Source organism: Coccinella septempunctata, chromosome 1 (genome assembly GCF_907165205.1).
Source record: "Coccinella septempunctata chromosome 1, icCocSept1.1, whole genome shotgun sequence".
Taxonomy (NCBI): Eukaryota; Metazoa; Arthropoda; class Insecta; order Coleoptera; family Coccinellidae; genus Coccinella; species Coccinella septempunctata.
The window spans coordinates 260,960-269,200 of NC_058189.1; positions in this window are offsets into that span (position 1 = coordinate 260,960).

Below are 8,241 nucleotides of genomic sequence, written 5' to 3' on the forward strand. Positions count from 1 at the left end.
AAGAAACCGATTTGTGTAAATAAAATATCACAGGGACCGGGATTTATGTGTATCACCAAAAAGGAGGAGTAACGATCAAAATATCAATAAACAATATACCCTAAACGGCCCATTCCCTCTATCTTTTCACTATTTATATGGGGCCGACGTAATCCAACTTGTGGGGCCTGCAAACCCTAATTCTTGATGCGCGTGTGGTCCAAAATTGACGCACCACATGTGTGGCGGTAGTGCAATGTTCTACATCAGCAACAGTAAAATGATTGCCTTTCGAACATGCTTCACCGGAAAGACCGAAATTTTGTTTTGATATATCGCTGAACGAAGTGCGAACGATAACATCAAAGCTCTTCTACGTTTTCCAACGCATATTATTTATGTCTCGAAAGATTGGAAACAATCAATGATCACTTCATTTAATGACTACCTATATTTTTCAGAAGAGACATATTATTGATGGCAATTGCCGAATTCAATACACTTATCAGTGCCAATGAAAAATAAACACGATATTGTTCGATAGTTAAAACGAGGGCTTCTTTGCAAGCCTTGTGAAGTTGGCACTTCAAAGTGAATTTTAAAACCAAAACTTCAGGGTCGTTTGTGCGTCGATGCTTAATATTTTCCCGTTTTCTACATTTGTCTAGCCTAAAAACTGAATTATCGCCAAAAAATTCTAATTTCGGAGCATGTTATGAGCCTCATATGCGTATACAGGGTGACTCCTACAAATATTTTAACGGTAGATTCTTGAAATCAAAAGGAAAACTTTTTCATTTACCATTTTCTCCGAATCGACTCGGTTTAAAAAATACAAGCTGTTGAAAAAAATTATTTTCAGTTCTATCTGACAAACGGTTTTATCGAATGAAATTAATTTCGGAATATAGTTTTTCATTTATTTGAAAAATCTTTTTCGAATACAAGATATCACTCACGTCTTCCAGTTTTCTCATTATGACTAGCGTACCATGAAAATACCAAAAATTTTGAACCAAATATTCAGGTTCGTTTGTATTTCGCTATTTCATTTTGTACATCAGGCATTTATTTTCATTTCCATCCAGACTCCATTCGCAATTTGGGATGAAAAATTGATTAATCAAAATACTTCCTTGACTATTCCTAAAGAGCTAAAGAATATTTTTCACCGAATGAATCGTTGAAAAGATGAACCCAGCATTCGAGTCGCTTATCTCTCAATAAAAATAAGCGTAGATGGAGATGTGATACATATTCTGAAAGAGCAACTCTTCTAGTAATAAACCTGAGAATTTCATCCATCTCAGCGCAACCGTTCGGTCTTGACGAATTTTTAACTGAACAAATCTTTTTCAGAATTTTTCGAAGGTCAGCTTTCGAGTTGTTCATCTTTCAATAAAAGTAACCGTAGATGGAAATGTGATACATACTCTGAAAGAGCAACTCTTTTAGTGAAAAATCTGAGGATTTCATCTGTCCCGGCGCAACTGTTCGGTCTTGATGAATTTTTAATTGAACAAATCAGTTATGAGTCCGTCAAGAGCGAACAGTTGCATCGAGGTTGATGAAATTCTCAGATTTATTACTAGAAGAGTTGCTCTTTCAGAATATGTATCACATTTTCATCTTTTATTGAGAGATAAACGACTCGAAGGCTGATCTTCGAAAAATCCTGAAAAAGATTGGTTCAATTAAAAATTCATCAAGACCAAACAGTTGCGCCGGGACGGATGAAATCCTCAGATTTTTTGCTAGAAGAGTTGCTGTTTCAGAATATGTATCACATTAACATCTACGATGATTTCTCGCATTTAAAAGAATTGATGATTTTTTGAGTGGAAAAGCTTAAATTCGAACTAGACAACGCCATCTTGTATAGGGCAGACAAAGTAGCAATGCTGAACTATGTATGATCACAATAACATAGTCTATAAATTTCAATTTGATCATAAAATGCAGATCTAGAAAAATTCAATTCAATCTCCAAATTTTCAACAACAGTTTCCTTTACTTTTTGTGCATTTCAACACTTCTCTTCCTTTGTAATACTGCCAATATCCAAACGCTTTAAAGCTAAGGAGCCATTCCACCATATATAATAGAATCTTGTTCAAACTTTTCCTTGTAGTATAAGCGCATCCAGTATTTTATTTGTCGATATTCCATTATTGATTTCTTCATTTAATTTTTGGAATGAAAATGATAGATTTCCCTTCAATCTGTACTCAGCTTTTTATTCCTTTTCCTCGTCAAATGTTACTATTTTTCTGTCGAGTTCAAAGTAATAGAAACATATTGTTTAGTTTTTTTTTCATTCAAAACTTGTTCTGTTTTCAGTGTGATCGAGCTTCTGCTTTTTAAAAAAAAATCTGAAAAGGACGGATCAAATTTCTACCAACTTCATGAGAGAATCATGTCGTTGGGAGCAAAAACACTCAAATTGGGATGAAGAAAGTTTCTATCAGAATTTTCAATACCTGGACGATTTCGAGGGATGTCTCCTTTGTACAAAGAATTATAGGTGGCGGACTTGAATGAATATCCAAAAATTTTGGGATGAAAAATTGGACCACCAACAACTTCATATCAGGATAAAGAAGAAATTTTTTTATTACAACTACGAACCAAACTGTGAATTTCGCTGAAGTACCTTATTTATTCAACGAACAACCGGAATAAATTTTTTTTTGTAGAAAAAAAAAATAACTTCAAAATTTATCTCATAGGCTTGAATAAAACAAATTTCAACAAATACATTCATATTTTATTCAAAATGCAATACAAAGAGAATCAATTCAAACATATTTATTAGAATATATTTATAATATAAAACGATTCCAGTATCTATTATGTACAGCATTTGTACTATTGAGCAAAACACTAATATTGCATGTGTGTTGTTTTAAAATTATCAGTATTGTATATTTTGTTGAGCATTTATTAGTAACTGTCATTGAGTAATGGCATGGATGAGGTTATCTGTTTCGTACTTGTGGAGTTTTTCATCTAATTCTCCATCCAAAAACTTAAAAAAATGGGATAAAATAGATAATTTATAACGAAAATGGATTTAAATAAACAAGATAAAAATTCAACAAACTGATCGGATATAGTGTCACATAGTCACATAAAGAAAAAATGATTTTCGATCATCAATTTTGTGGAAGAAAAATAAATAAACAACATTTTTATAACAGAAATATTCAACGAAAATAATAAAATAGGTTATTATTATAAATAAAATTCAAATTCGATTTCTGAATGAGTAAAACACCACAAGCACATGAAATATATACTATTGTGTGAAATAAAACTGAAATGATTCTCTTATAAGGTATTCTGGACGAAAATTGTTTCGATTTACAAACATTTATAACTACAAGTATATATATCTTCAATATTAGATGTGGATTGTCTTCAAACAAAAACTATTATGTACAAATCTTCCTACAACATACTGAAATTTAACACACATTTAATCAAGATTCACCATCCTAAAACAAAAAGTTCAAAGCCGTTTATTTTGATTGGTGTGGGACGAAAGTAGAGATCAATAATTTAAGTCAAGAATTTTAAATTCTATCATATTTTTACAATGAAATTTAACATACAAAAGTAGCATATTGCAACCATGTCAATATTGGATTATATTGACGGAGATCAAAAATTGAATTATAAAAAGGAACTTGGGATGTCGATTTAGGAATTTCTACATTAGGATCAATCAGATATCTAGATTTGGAAATGCATTGAGTGCATTTATTTTACCAAAAATTATCAGTGAACACTTTAAAAGCTTCAGAGTTCGAACTTTCTGATGATGGAAAATGTCCATTGTTATTTTCTCAGTCTTCAAAGATTTCATATATTTTCTGTCATACGGATTTGAATAAACCGCAGGTGACCAAAGATGCCAAATGCCAGAATATAACTACCTATTCTACAATAAGCGATACCTTTAAATATATTGCAAACAATTTTTTCATTTGATTATGATCCTACTCATAATTGTAAATTTTCCGTAGATCACTCGATTAAAGATTAAATTATATAATACCCTGAAAATTCGTATACCAAACACTATCAAAGTAACACAGCCTCCCAACGTCAAGCTTTTCTCTCGCTAGAGTTTTCGAGAAAATTTAATGTTTTTCAGTGTGTAATCTCTCTCCCATATCACTCCGATTCATATTTTCATATCATTATACCTATCATTTTCTTCTAAAATTCGATTGAGTGGAAAAACAACAAGTTTTGTCGTTTTCAAACAAGAGGTTTTGCATAAGAACTTAAAATTCGAGAACAGATTATTGCACTGCATCAAATGAGTTGAGTAGATAAAAGAAAAGTCCAGAATAAAAAGGCAACTAAATCATTACGAAACCCTTCAAGAATGATTTCTACATCGTAAGTACTAATAAGGTATTCTAATATACTACGTTATTAAAATTAAAACGATGACACTATCATACAACAAACCTACCTAAAAGGAAAAGTAGGGCATTATTACATACTTTCTTGTCAAGAGCACCATCTATTATCACAAAAAAGTTTCACTTTATCTTCATACAATCTTCGAATATTCTGATCATGGAAAAACTCACACTCATAATAATTATTAACACAATAATTAATGCAAAAAAATTAAGATAATTCAAAAAAATAAGCTGTTTTGAGCTTTCAGTAAGGTATAGAGAGTATTTGGAACTGGCAGTGAAAAGTTATAAAAATAACATGGAAAAATATAAAAAATTTAAAACAACATGAAATGACGTTGGTTAAGAGATACAAAAACAAGATAGTGAACTGTAAAATCCGAATCGCACTAAAATACCTAGTCCTAACTTGAATATTGCTGTCATCCAGTATTATTATATACATCCCAAGGCACTGGAACATATTAGAAGAAGAAAATAATATAAAATGAAAATAAATACAAAATCTTATTTCGAGACTTTTCCGAAATTTTCAAAATGCATTAGTGTTTGAGATCATTCATGAAGACATGAAAAATTGTATTTGAAGGGAAAGACCGTTTTTACTCACAAATATTAAACTATCGAAAAGATATCGAAGTACTGTAAAAGTTGGGAAGGTAATAAATGCGTAGAACAAAAAAAGTATGGATAAGATTTTTTCAATGTGGATGAAAAATAACAAATGTGAGTTTCAGAAAACACCTGAACATCTCATTCAAAATACGGGGGAGAAAAACCTTTCCAAAAACACACACAAAGTGGACTACACATCCTGGCCTTCACGAACTGGATGGAGTTTTCAGAAATTAGTTTTAAATGGATAATGATTAGAACAAATATAATAATTATGAGATAAGTATTAGCATTGAGTTTAATACTCAATTGTATAAGGGACTACTGTTGATGAGGCATGGTTCTATAGCCTGGCCAGCAAGATCACCAGATCTCAATCGTTTGAAAGTTTTCGCATGATGATGTTAAAATAAAATTTTCAAGACTCCAGTCATAAATAGGGCTAATTTAGAGCAGAGAGTCAGGAACGCCATCTGAGACATATCTCGAGTTATGCTGTTGAAGAAAAAAGTCGAATTTGTTTAAAGAATAATGGCACTCAATTTGAGAACTTTTTATGAGTTTAATACCATCCTTATTTGAAATGAGGAACTCATTTTTTCTACCCTCATAACAAAAAATAAAAAAATTGAAAGTAATGTCGTATTCCCACTGAAAAAGTGCCTGAAGAAAGTTTTGATGGTTTTCAGATATTTTCAGAAATAGAGAATTCATGGCAGATTTTCGAAATAGACAAAATATAAAAATAAGGTTATATATCTTCAAGATAAAGAAATATATATTTTCACTAATGGACTTTTCATGAAAGTCGAGCCTAGGACTCTCAACCTTTTCACCTATCTTGTATGGAATAACCATAAACAGCCAAAATCGAGCAATTTGGGATACCCTGTATAGAATAATCTAGACCTTGATTGACGCAATATAGAAATCCATGAATGAGAAAAAATTAAAAAAATATAAAACATTTTCCAGTAGTTGAAACATGCTTATCTAAAAGTTTATTGATATGTGGTTGATTGACTTTTTGCAACAATATCTAAAGTTGACGTCGTCAGCCAGTGACATAATAGTTGACAGGTTGCAATATGCTCGTTTTCTCGTCATTCGTCCAATGAAATGTTAAATAATGGAAACTTCGCAATGTTGATTATAAATGATTCTACAAATACTAAAAATCACGAACAACTAAGATCTAATTCGAAAACATCCACACCTTATCACTTTTTGTTGCCCTTTTCTCACATTAGTCCGTTCACTTTTGGAAGGCAAAGACGAAGAGGACTTGAGTACGTTTCCAACATTAAAATTAGACCTTTTCAAATGTTAATTTTCAACTCAATCTCACAAAATATGAAAGATCAAAAAAATCAGCAACAACTGCAACAAAATTGCTGATAAACATAACCACGAAGTTGTTGATCACAGACAAACAAACGATTTAATGTTAAATAAAGCTTTTTTCATCGGCATGGCCGGTTGCGTAGCTTCGCAGCAGGGAGCTTGAAATTTCAAGATTTCAATACACGAACCTGAAGAGTATCTAGAAAAATTATTAGTCGAATTCTACAGCTAAGTGCTCTAAAATAGAAAAAGGCTCCGTGAACTTTCGAGCAACCCTACCGTCCATGCATATTTAAAATTTTTCGATATTTATGGCAGCTTCCATTCAGAATGTATTCATCTTCAAGTGTAATCGTATATTATATCTACAATATTCAGAATACTCGTTCTCTTTAATACTTCAGTCCTGTCTAATTCATATCACTATTTCGACGTGAATCATAATTAAAAATAGAAGATAGTTAAAATATATGTCGTCACAAAATGTGTAGGATATTTAAAATGTGGTATCTGAGATGTATCTACGATTGGAACTTACAAAAATGAGATATTTGGTATGATACCTTTAGAATTTTTCGGTCGCAATTGCTAGGCCTGCGTGAAATATACAGGCTTCTATTGTGAACACAATTTCACTAACGTATATGGATGTATTGATTTCCTGGTGTTATCAATCGAGTCTTCTGGAAATTCGTTGAAATTTGTCGATTTGAGCTGAACCAGATTTTGCCAAATATAACATGGTGAAGCATCTTGATTAACATTCATAATGTTAATTCTCCTCCAGCATTAGGGAAACATTGATCTGGGGGCAGTTATAGCGAATATAGCCAATAGCCAATAGGTCAAATCTTTCGAACTTCACAACATAATTTTCAGATATTAGTGTGAGGTTGGTCTAGCACTTTTCGATTTTTGAAAAAAAAAATTTCGTGTTGGATTGTGCTAGGTTTGTTCTGCTTTCTGCCATTGGATTTGTATTCCATGCGGTTCCAAAGATATTCCACTAAATGTATGGAATGGACCAGCCCAGCACTTATTTAGAACAAATACTTTTTATGGCTGAAATAGATTGTGCTATATACGACTGAGTTGTGCCGTTCGAATTGAGAAATTTCCTCTTATTTCCCGGAAAAAGAAGGAATGAGTTAGCCTAGCATATTTATTTTTTGTTCCTGAAAATGAGTGAAATAATTTGTTCCACATTTGTGCTGACTTGTGCCGTTGAGATTTTCAGAAAAAGCTCTCAAATTTTCCGCAAATGTTGGAAAAAAACGGTAGATAATAATAAATTTAAAAATTCTTTTGCATCGTCGAAGAATTAACTTGGACTATTTTTGCACTTTCAGGATAAGACAAACTTCTTTAGTCATCAGCTATCTATGCTAGAGTTCATCTAGCTAAATCTACGAGATTTTCCTTATGAAAGTTGAATTCAGGCAACACACTGTCATCTAAAGTGTATAACAATATCGTTATATACTTCAGATGATTTTACGAGTCGTATGTTGTGTATGGAGAGTTGTGATCCTCAACGGTATTAATATTAAGCTTGTTGCCATATACATTTTCAAACAATCTACTGATTTTTTCTAATATACATCATTCGAAGAAAAAGTTAGATTTTTCTCAAAATCTCAACGGCACAAGTCAGCACAAATATGGCACAACTATATAAAAAAATTTCAAGGAAAAAAAAAACAAGAAAGTGCTGTCTCTTCATAAACTTTTTAGGGTTTTCACTCCCAATCTCTGAAACAAAATCAATTAAAAATGAAATCAACGATTTGCTCCTGCCTAAATTCTTGCACTAATTTGTCAGGAGCAAATTAACTAGAAAAAATTGTTGCCTGACAATGAACTG